The sequence below is a fragment of the Periplaneta americana genome, chromosome 4 (genome assembly GCF_040183065.1).
Source record: "Periplaneta americana isolate PAMFEO1 chromosome 4, P.americana_PAMFEO1_priV1, whole genome shotgun sequence".
In the NCBI taxonomy this organism is placed as follows: domain Eukaryota; kingdom Metazoa; phylum Arthropoda; class Insecta; order Blattodea; family Blattidae; genus Periplaneta; species Periplaneta americana.
In genome coordinates, this window is record NC_091120.1 from 38,999,313 (window position 1) to 39,012,079 (window position 12,767).

General features: G+C 34.8%; 1 long non-coding RNA gene across 1 annotated transcript in view; it reads right to left on the reverse strand.

Annotated features, from left to right (window-relative positions):
- Window positions 1-10,266, reverse strand: part of LOC138697727 (uncharacterized) — a 33,127-nt gene extending 22,861 nt beyond the window's left edge. The window contains exon 1 of the long non-coding RNA XR_011331600.1: window positions 10,171-10,266. This is a non-coding gene — a long non-coding RNA (uncharacterized lncRNA). The remainder of the gene's footprint in view (window positions 1-10,170) is intronic.
- Between the last annotated feature and the right edge of the window lie 2,501 nt (window positions 10,267-12,767).

Sequence of the window (12,767 nt, forward strand, 5' to 3'; positions counted from 1 at the left end):
AACTACACCTTAACCCTTAAGCTGCCGCGCCTAACTTTGTAATATTCAGAGTCGCGCGGGGTGTTGCTGACACCCCAAATACAATAGGTTGTTATGCATTATTTTTTTTAATGAACAATTAAGATATCACTCTTTTTTTATTTATACACCTATACGAAATACTTTAATACCTATCACAGTGTTATAATCAGAGACCGGAACTTTGGCAGAATGCCTTTTTAAATGTGTTAAATCTATCTTCATTTTGAAAGTAAATCTGTACGAATTATACCTTTGTGCGAGATCGTGCGTATTTGCTTGGTTTCCGCACAAAACTAATCCGCGGGAAGTCTAAAATTCCACACTCAGTATTCACAACCTAACACACATAACAATTTCCCTCTTCTTACCGCTTAAGTGACATACTGATTTACCTGCTTTAGACTTTTAATAGTAATATACGTTACATGAGCGGTATGTTGACGTTTTCATGGTCGAGGAAAAGATTGAAAAAGCGAAACGTAGTTGAGCTTTTTTAATTTCCGAGAACATGAAAATAAACATACCGCTCGTGTATCGTACATTATTTTGTGCGAAGATCGTTTATTACATACCTGAAAGACGAATTTCTAATTAGTTGCAATGAAATCTCCATTTTGGTTTCTGTTTAATGACGCTAACTTCCGAACACCAAAATATCTTTCTTCAACACTGTTGCTGTAAAATGTTTTCTGTGTTTACTATACTCCAGCAGGCCGTGATATACGTCTCTCTTCCCCCCCCCCAGTCTATAAATGCGAACTTAAAACAAACGGTAAGGTTATGTAATGATTTATTTTTCATTTCAATATTTTAACAATATTATTTATATAACATATTGCAGTAATAACATCGGCATATGGAATCTTGTTGATTTTTTCACGTCTTACTTAATGTTACTTATATCAGGAATGCAATAAGTTTCGTGGAGTAGTAGATTTTACTTAATTTTTGCAAATATTTAAAAACAATAATTAACATTGCAATTTAGGTGAAATTGCAGTGGTAAGTTTCCAATTTATAATTATTACTATGTTAAACGTCTCTAAAAATAATATGTTAAAAGCCTAAAGCCGTAAAATGAATGTCGCGCTTAAGCGGTAAGAAGAGGGAAATTGTTATGTGTGTTACGTTGGGAATACTGAATGTGGTATTTCACACTTACCGCGTATTGGTTCTGTGCGGAAAACAAGCAAATACGCACAATCTCGCACAAAATATTATTTTTAGAGACGTTCAATATAGTAATAATTATAAATTGGAAACTTACCACTGCAATTTCACTTAAATTGCACTGTTAATCATTGATCTTAAATATTTGCAAAAATTAAGTAAACTCTACAACTCCACTAAAGTTACTGCATTCGTAATGCAAGTAACATTAAGGAAGCCGTGAAAAAATCAACAAGATTCCAGACTCATCACATAATCTTACCGTTTGTTTTAAGTTCGCATTTATAGACTGGGAGAAAAAAAGACAGACGTATATCACGGCCTGCTGGAGTATAGTAGCCTAAACACAGAAATTATTTTAAAGCAACAATGTTGAAGATAGATATTTTTGTTTTGCAAATTTTCCGTCATTGAACAGAAACCAAGATGGAGATTTCATTGCAACTAATTAGAAATTCCTCTTTCAGGTATGTAATAAACGATCTTCGCACAAAATAATGTACGATACACGAGCGGTATGTTTTCTTTCAATTCTCGGAAATTAAAAAAGCTCAACTACGTTTCGCTTTTTCAAACTTTTTCTCGAACATGAAAACTTCAACATACCGCTCTTGTAACGCATATTACTATTGTGATTGAAACGTCACAGTTTTATGTTGTCCTTTTCTGCCTTCTTTAATATAAATACCTAATTTACAAAATAAATGCTTTGTTTGCCTTTATTTGATTATTTATCTATTATTTATTAATCTCCGTTAACAGCGTTCAAGTGGAAGAAAATCCGTTTTGAAAATATTAAACACAAGTTTTAGTAATGTTAGGAACAGAATCTTTTCAATCTTACGTTAAGAGGTTATAATATATTAATAAAATTATGCCATTAGGAAAGTTCAGGAAAACAGATAGTTACACAACGCAGAACTGCACGCATTGTATTCTTCACCTAATATAATTAGGTACATTAAATCTAGACTTTTGAGATAGGCAATGCATGTAGCACGTATGGGTGAATCCAGAAATGTGTATAGAGTGTTAGTTGGGAGACCTGAGAGAAAAAGATCTTTGGGAAGGCTGAGATGTAGATGGGAGGATAATATTAAAATGTATTTGAATGAGTTAGATATGATGCAAGAGTCTGATTAATCTTTCTCAGGACAGGGACCAATGGCGGGCTAATGTGAGGGCGACAATAAACCTCCGGATTCTCTAAAAGGCCATTTGTAAGTGTACGTAAGTAAGAGTTTTTGTAATATTAGTAGTAGTATTATTAGTAGTATTTATTTATTTAACCTGGTAGAGATAAGGCCATGAGGCCTTCTCTGCCCCTCTATCAGGGGATTACAACTGTAATATGAAGAGTAAAATTGCAATTAATATCACATTTACAATTACAATTGCAATAAAAATTAAAATACGACAAGATTACCTGATTAATGAAAATAATATGAAGAATAAAATTACAATCAATATTAAATTTACTATTACAATAACAATAAGAATTAAATTACGACAAGATTACCTGATTAATGAAAGCTATACAATTTATCATAGAAGTTAAGAACAAAGAATGTTTTTGTATTTACTGAATTACAAATTAAACCTACAGTAACAAAAATCTATAGTAATGAAATTACCGGATATTGAAATATTTTGTGATAGATTAAGATAACTATTTACAAGAAACCATGTCTGAACGAGTCTCAATTACTGGCCAAGTGCCTAGTAAGTTTGCGTTTGAATTCAATTTTATTTCGACAGTCCCTGATGCTAGCAGGTAACGAATTCCAGAGTCTTGGCAGGGTTATTGTGAAAGAGGATGAGTATGAGGAGGTGCGAGGGGATGGTATTGTTAGTATTGTTTCATGGCGAGAGCGTGTGTTCAGATTATGGTGGGAAGAAAGGTAAGTGAAGCGAGACGACATGTACGAAGGAATAGAAGAGTTCAAGATTTCGAAGAGAAGGAGAAGTGAATGTATATTTCTTTTCTTATCTAGTTTAATCCAACTATAGTTTCCAGGGATGGAGTAATATGATCATATTTACGAACATTGCTTACAAAACGTACACACAAGGCTATGATATTTAAGAACATTGGTACTCAAAATACTTGGAAATTGTATCACTAAGAAGCCATTGAGAATAGTATTTTTAGCTTTAAAGTAGTACAATCATTAATACAGTATGGTATAACAAATTTGGGTGGAGTAGCATCATCTGTACTTAATCCATTAATTTTATTACACAGAAGATTAATAAAAATTTGTCTGATCAAAAATTTGGATTATCCAACAAATTTAAAATAACTACTGAAGCTTTCCTGGCGACGTGATAATTCAGAACGCTCTAGGGCTTCTAGCCATGTAATAAGTTGGTGATCCATCGACGTTTCGAGGATGTTCATCTTCCTCGTCTTCAGGGTTAACTCGTAATTGGGGGGATATCTTGCTCCTTATATTTTACAGTGCCGGCGGGAGTAGTAAGCCGAGGTCATGTTGGATACACAGGCTATTTTATCCTTCATCTGTTGATTGCCGTTTACTTCATTGGAATACGTAGTGTATTAAGGAATCATAGCAGCGACAAAACTGTCCTGAAAATATTAGTCGTCTTTGGTCTGAATGTTTCATTTTTGTTTCGGTTTACAAATGGAGTGCATGGTCTATGACAGTGATGTCAAAGCAAGGGCATTTTTCTGACCTTGACTTCGTGCGCGGGCATCAAGCGCTACGTATGGAAGGAGGAAGGATTATGTATATGAATAAGCAGCCTGTTGGATTAAGAAAACAGTGGTGTACAAACTTCAAACAGAACGTGAAATTTTATGTCGTTATTTTATATGGCTATTTGCTGTTTGATGTTGTCTATATTGTCTGTAAAACAAAGTACTAACAACAGTTCCTTAATATTGGAGTTAATAACATAATAAAGAGTTAAGAAGAAATATTCACATAAATTTCATTGTAGTAAAACTATACTACATTAAGTGAATGAAACATCATTCATAAAGAAACTGATATCCCAAAGAAAGAGATTGAGTATGACATGGTAAGTTGGAATTGATATTGATGGTATCTTTAGCCTTATAAAAGTAATCAATAAACTAACCAAAACAATATTACAGTACAAAGCAAAGTTACCTAGGTATATGTTTCAACTGTAACTAATATTATATAACAAAACCCTCATCACTTAATGCTTTTAAGGTGATATTGGTGAGCAACTTCCTATCATCATAATATTAAATTATTTTCTCGAAATCTGCTGAAGCTATAGAGCTGACATTTTTACAACACATGGGCACGTATCTTTTGCTTGTGATGTAACAGTAGTTGCTTTGTTAATTTATTTTCTTATAAACATTTTCCATGCGAATATTTTCAAAATTTTCAATACACTATCTTAAATATTACGTATTTACGATATACTCGTATTAGATTTACGAAAACATTATTTCAGTACCTGTAATGCTACTAAATAAACATGTCTGAAAATTTCACCTTTCTGTAAAAAGTTGAGAAAATACTGCTTTTGAATAAAAAGGAAACCCGAGAAACATGAGCATTAAAATTAAAACTTACATTCTTATAATGCACTTATACTTCTCAGACAAATCTAAAAATTAACATGGATACAGTTTTAATAAGTTCTCTTCCCTTTATCCATTGAATCAGTGCTGGCCATCTCTGTATATAGTTCGACCAAGCGGTATATAGTACCTCTCTCGTCTGTCTCTTTCCTTTCCGCTGTAAAGCGCTCAGGCTCTCCTGAGCTCTAAAGCGCGCGCTTGCCCATATGGGAATCAGTTGACATGACTGGTCTATGATAAGAGAAGTAATTACTGAAGGGCATACAAAATATTTCCTCTTCTTATGTTATTCTGAAATTATCCAGCTAACAACAAATATTTCACATTGACCCACTCAAAGTGTATCGTACGTATCTACTATCACTTTATTATTACAGAACTCGCGATTATAAATCAAATGAGTGGTCGCACAAGTCTGTAACTGTTTTCGATGCTGAGATATTAGAAGGACACCCCTCGGCACGACTTATTTCAAACTCAACTTCGGCGCCCTCATTTCCGCAACAATAGGAGATGGCGTCATTTGGCGTGTAGAAACGTATTCTACGTAAATATTAAAAATAATAGTAGTAACTTACAGGGCTGGGGACGGAGCGGTTCGGTTCGGAGCAGTTACTGTGACGTCATTACTCGGTTGAACCGAGTACAGCACAGAGTACAAATTTGTGGCGGCAGATTTAAAATTTAGATAGAGTAAGTCGATTTTAGAACGTACTTTGAAAGTGAAACCAAGCGTGTTTTAAAAGCGTTGTAGTGGGCCTAAAGCGCTTTCGCTTTGCCAATTGACGAGAAAAAAAGTGCTTCTCTTCATTGCAAAATGACTGTTGCAAATTTCATTAGCGTGATTACAACTATTTGCGGAGTTATTTTGTATGAAAGGCCTATTTAACTTTCAGTGTTGTTATATATGACAGACGAAATAAAATTGATAAAATAATTTATAATACTAACAGCTAATAAATTAACATGTGAGGTAAACGTTAAACGCTGCAGCTAAGTAAAAAAGAAGATAGAAAGTAACGGGCTCCATGAAGCCCTGCCTAAAACACTTAAAAATAACACACAGAATTATTTACTATTACGGAAAGTGGATAAAATAATCAATAAAATGTGGAACCTTGAACTGAAGAACATAATGTTTATTTATTTTATAACATTACTAGCCTTCAACACAACCATGCTCTCTTTGGTGAAGAGTAATATTATTGATAAATTAAATTAATTAGGTAACATAATTCGTAGAAATAAATACAAATAAAATGATGACTGATGAGGTAACACAAATCCAATAAACACAAATAGAAGAAAAATATAATACACTTTTTTAACACATTTTAATATTAATCAAACACTCTAAAATGATGATGATGATAATCATAATAATATTATTATTATTATTATTATTATTATGTACAGTAATATGTTCAGACTGTCAGTGTTCATTAGGCCCACTTGACAGGTCATATAATAGGATGAACTTCTCTTCAATACTAGAGGCCTTTCAGCCCTCCTTGGGGATAAGGAAATAATTTGTCCTGCAGCAGAAAATATTTAAATACAACAGTACCTACGTTGTTGTCTGCTAGAATTAAGTAAAACACGTGAACTCTGTTTGAACGTTTGAACTGACCGGTAACGGGCACGATTAACCGACTAACTTCGGTGCTCCGCTGCCAAGCACATAAACCGATAGAACCGAGTAACTCAACAGTTCTACTCGCTCCGTCCCCAGCTCTAGTAACTTACAATAATAATAATAACAATAACAATAATAATAATAATAATAATAATAATAATAATAATAATCATCATCATCGACAATTTTATAAACCGTCTTCAATATTCTCTTGACTGTTTTAGTTGGCTACCTTATCTTTTATAAAGACACAAGTTCAGCAGATTTATAGGTATGTTATTCTTTTTAAGTGTCATGTACTCGGATACTAAAATGCTTGCAATTCTTTCCCGTCGATATTTTGGTCTGCATTTCCTTTGTTCAAAACCTGTTTACCTACTCGCGTTTACCCTTGGGAGATGGAAGGAGATACGACTTGGGTTTGTAGCTGGAAACTGGATTGTGTGACCTGCGACGGCAGCCAAGCTACTGTACCAGAACAAATTGACTCTATACGAGCATAATTAGATGTTACAAAATTCGAACTGTAATATAAATAACTTCCTGTGAACCTTTTATGCAGAAACACCGATCAAAATATGATTGACGGTCAAGGAGGGTTTGATTGGCCATCAGTTCTACTGCGTGTTCAGTTCAAAGTGTGTCATGGCTCGCTGTATGCCGTCATGTGGCTAGTCGTTGAGCCTAGAGAATTCAATCTTCCTACACTTCCGCAGAGGCGTATTACCTATGTGCCAGAGAAGTTGCCTAGTAAATACTGCGTTCATTCCGAAGAGTACTTACCGATACGTACGGTAACGCCTGTAGTAGCAGGAATGTGAACTGTTTGGAAACACGTACTGAGGTGAGTTTTTTTCTTACTGTCTGGATATGGGGAGAGGGTTAAGACGATTACTTACGTATTTGTTGAGATTAACTTCGACGGTCAACATGGACACGGAGCATTTGATTTGTATTGTGGAATGTTGCCGTACGCAACCGATGATAACAAATACCCTGCATACGACTTGCCCGCGCAAAACACAGTTCGAAAGAGGTTATGGTAGCACACAGACCGTACAGACCGCCATCTGTTGCTACGACGTTGAAGTTATATCATACACGTTCTCAAATTCAGATTGAACGCCTTGATTAATAGGCAGCTTCTCTGACATAAAAGCTGAAACTCGCTTCAAATCGCTGACTCACAACAGTGACGTCATGACACACTTTGAAATGAACACCCAGTATTTCTGTTGCAGAAAGAACGATCAGTATTTGATCGGAGATCAATCTTCTATTAGATTTGATCAACAGATTTTTGCAGGTTAAGTGACTGATCATTGATCAAGTATTTATGTTATTCTCTTTATAGTGCAGTTACTGTAATTTATAGCTATAGTAAATAATTATAGCGTTACAATATTGTTTTCGACAAAATGGATTTTCTGATGAAGAAATTTTAGAATAAAAAAAATATTATTAAGAAGAAGGCATTTCCGTCACAGACCTGAATTGTTTTTATGTATAATGACATAGAATTTGAGCAAAGATTTAGGTTAAGTAAGGATTCGTGTGTTTTGTTACTTTCAAAAATTGAAACAAATACATGCAGACAGACAAATCGAAACCTTCCACTTTCTTCTATGAACGAAGTTCTAATAACGCTGACATTTTATGCTGTTGGAATTTTTCAGGCTGTCTTGGGTGATCTTGCTGGGGTCCACAAATCAACTATTTGCCGAGTAGTTAGGAATGTTACGTATGAAAATACTTTCTTATCGCAGGATCTCGTAAAGTCCCGAAACTCAGACCGGGAACGATTTCAAATCCAGAGGGAATTTTCAGCCATGTCAGGATTTCCAAGAGTAATTGATTGTATAAACTGCTCACATCTCCATCCAGTCACCTGGTTGAAATGATGCCGAACTTTATCCAAATAGAAAAGGTTTCTTTTCTGTGAATATACAGGCAATATGTAGCCTACACCATCATTGAAATTCTGGAATGTTGTAGCCCGTTGGCAGGGTTCTACATATGACAACACAATATTTTTAACTTTTAAAAATATTTTTAATGAATAGGTTACGAGCTCAATTTGTAAACAGAGAGATGGGAAATGGACTTATGAGTATTTTGGGCTATGGAGGCTATGCATATTCCAATTTCTTGTCGACTCCCCTAGCAAATCCCACAACAGAAGCCCCCTCACGTTTTTTTTTCTTTTTGCTTCATTTTTTTTTTTCATTATATTGTAGTCTATATACAAATAGAATCCGCCTGTATCCTTTCTACAAAAAGCAACAAAACAGCAAAGCATTCACTTGTTTTCCTAGTCATCGCCCACTTGATGCATTCGTTTCGCGACTTTAAACAGCATCAAATTGGCTGTGGTTGCTAAATAGCGCTGTTGTCAAATGCATTTCTTTCTTAAATCAGCAATTAGTAAATCGGAACAAGTTGATTGGAGATTCACCTTTGTGCAACGCAATGAACAATCAAACAAATCAGACATCAACTGATTGGCGATCAGGGACTGATTTCATTTGCGTTTCTGCAACCGGGCCTTAGTCTTATCCCCGAATACCATTATGAAGAGCATCTCTGGGATTGTCGCTAAAGCAGTAGAGATCAATTTGTGCATTTTGTGTGTTTGCAATTACAGTACATCATGTATATAAAGTGAATTCCTACCTCACACGAAACACATAATGTCCTACACAATGTCTTGATAGAAACAAAATTATCTACGAAACAAGAAACAGTCTACGGAAACAAATGAAAGAAAAAATTTGACGGAGTGGAATTGCTACTCCCGTTCATTATTACACTAATATACACAATTTATTGTCCAATATGTGATAAATTACTTCAGTGAATATTTTTATCAGACTATTACACTCTTACTACGTCATACTACTTTTGACCAATAAACGGTACGAAAGGACGTATTTCAACCAATTTTATCGCGTCTCTAGCATTTGTTTAATTTTATCGCGTCCCTAGCATTTGTTTAATTTTATCGCGTCCCTAGCATTTGTTTCTTTGTTTGCCAACATTTGAAACTGCGCTGGTCTGGACGTCAAAAAATAAATAAATAAATAAATAAATAAATATATATATATATATATATAATTACAAACCACTCCAGTCGATGCACAGCAGTTTCAAATATGACTCGCATTGGCATTCAAGAACAAGAATAAAGAAAAATCACTGATCATACCTATGCATCTTCTGAAATCCTATTTACAAATAAATGAAGAGCATCATTCGGAAATCCTGAATAAGTTGAATACACCATGTAGGCCTAAATCAACAAGTTCCACTTCTATTACGCACACGTCCAATATAACATCAATTGAACCATCAACCACATTCAAATTTGAAAATTGTACATTCAATAATTATTCCCTTTAAAATTATTCATGTTTATTTTTTATCGTCATCGTCGTTAGTTAAAACTTTTCTAGCACTTGTGAAAATAGTTAGGTTATGTTATAGCTTCTGCTATATGATATTATGGATAGTCACGTATCAGAGATTGTTTAATATTAAGATTTATTAAAAATCATCTGTCAAGTGACGTTGATTACTGGGATTCGGATAATTGAAGTGGAATGCAACTGTAACTCACTACTGTCATCTAGCATGCATCTAGCGTAATATTTGTAATGTTGAGATGGTGCAATAATACATTTGAAGACAGTTGTATTTTCGTAAGTCAATTAATATTTTATTGTATTGGAGTACTTCGTTACTTCTAATCTTTGTATACTTTCTTCTAATCGTGTAATAGTCAATTAAATCCCACTCGAGTTTTGATTTTCTCTAGATAAATCAAAACGTCTAGTGAGATTACTGTTGATAAAATACCTGAAAACATTAATTTTTTTGTCATCCTAGGTAGGTCTGAAGAGTAAACAGGGGAATCTCGGTTTCCAAGTTACCATTGAATAACGTTATGTAATGTAGGCCTATTTGTATATGTAGGCTCTATGTATTCAATTTTTTGCACACTGGCATTGTGAACAGTTTTTATTGTTAGTCAAAATCGTCCACAATTTGCCACATTATTGTACAAGTGTCGTAAAATATTAGCATACAAACTAAAACGTAATTATAGTACTTCTTTTATAACGGCAATAAAAGCTTGATTTCAATTCACAACGAAAAGCAATAATATACAACGGATAACCAATAAGTTTCCAGACTGCTCTGAATGTAGGCAACACACAGGGTAAAAGGAATGGAGAACCAGAGAAACGCCTGGAATCTATATGCTAAAGGCATCACTTGAAAGTCTGAGAAGAAGAATAGTCATAAGGCGTATATGGAGTGATCCCAGAAAATCGCAACTGGTTCTTGACATGTTTGGACAAAATCACGTGTAGAAGCACAGTTTTTAAGACAACCTAACGCTCTTCCGTAGACTGACTCAACGGGCATGGAAGCAATAATCTTCAGTGACACTCACATGTATGTTTCATGGTACAATAAATAGGCGTACAAGTGCAATTCGAAAATATTTTGATTGCGTCTTATATTATGAAAGAAGTTTATAATATTATAATTTATTGCATTGGTCAGTGTTCAGGAATTGGGTGAAGCGAATTTCCTAATTTGTATTTGTGCAATGACTTACCGTAGCTATGACATTATATTATGAAATGCATATAGAGCGTTAGTTGGGAGGCCGGAGGGAAAGAGACCTTTGGGGGTACCGAGACGTAGATGGGAGGATAATATATAAATAGACTTGAGGGAGGTGGGATGTGATGAGACTGGATTAATCTTGCTCAGGATAAGGACTGATGGCGGGCTTATGTGAGGGCGGCAATAAACCTCCGGGTTCCTTAAATGCCATTATAAGTAAAGTAGTTGGTTTATGTGTTTGTAATACTTACTTACTTACTTACTTACTGGCTTTTAAGGAACCCGGAGGTTCACTGCCGCCCTCACATAAGCCCGCCATTAGTCCCAATCCTGAGCAAGATTAATCCAGTCTGTATCATCATATCCCACCTCCCTCAAATCCATTGTAATATTATCTTCCCATCTACGTCTCAGCCTCGGCCTCTCCAAAGGTCTTTTTCCATCCAGTCTCCCAACTAACACTCTATATCCATTTCTGGATTCACCCATATGTGCTACATGCATTCCGAGGGTTATTTGAAGGTTTCGTAACAAGTTGTTTTTTACGGTGATGGGTTGTTAGCCCTTCGCCCAACCCCCAAGCTGGAGGACCACCCCTCATCGGCTGTCCGCTACTGCCTATTCAATATATTCACAGCTACCCTCCATATCTGGAAGCCGTTTCCTCGATATGTTTGCAATAATAGGCAATAATTATGTTTAACCGTTACTGTGTCCTAACATTCTTCATCGACTCGAGCAAAAATAACATGTAAATCTGACGTTATATCTAATGCAGTCACACGTAATTGTACCAAAAGATTCTTTTCCAATATACGTATCCTGCAGTTTGATCATCACACCTTTAGGTTGACACATGCGTAGGTTCTGTAAGGATTAATAACTAAGTCAGTCAGTCAGTCAATCAGTCAGTCAGTCAGTCAGTCAATTAGCCTTCTAGTCACTTATCGTACTTGAAACAGAAAAATAATTTCAAATTCTGTCACTTGGTTTCATTTAAAAGCTAGAAGCTTTCACCTGAGAAGCTAGTAGTGAATATGTGAAGAAATACAGGATTTCAAACATTTTTAAAACAAACGACAAGCCAAGCATATTGTATTAAGAATGGTTGAGCTAACATGCTTTACAGAAAGAAACAGGTTTGAGAAGTTTGAACTCCATATATACCTAGCTTGCCATAGCAACGACACTTCGGTATTTAGCTTTACATTATGAATAAAGGACAGGTTCATTATGTAAATACGTGGCCAGCAGAAATGGCATTGAGAGACTCTTGTAACTTGACCCGGTATATATAGCACACACCATATCTGATTCAGAACTACAGGAAGTATTTCTGACCACCGGTTTCAATCGTATTTAATTATCGTCATAAAATTTATTATAATTTATATTAATTATGTTCTTTATGAAGTCGGTGTAGAAATAAAACATAATTTACTAAAACATTTTGAAAACACATTTAGATATTAGTCAGGTTCTAAGACTGTAAAAGTAATTGTATTCAAATATAATTTAAGAGCGATGCCTAGAGGATTCATCGTAGATATATAAAAGTACATTATGCAACGAGCCTATAATGGTAGTAATTAAGACGCGAGTATGTTTATAAAACGAGCGCAAGCGAGTTTCATAATTTTCATACGAGCGTCTTAATTACCATTATAGACAAGTTTCAAACGACTTTTTATGCTCGATCATATTTCTAAATTGAAATTA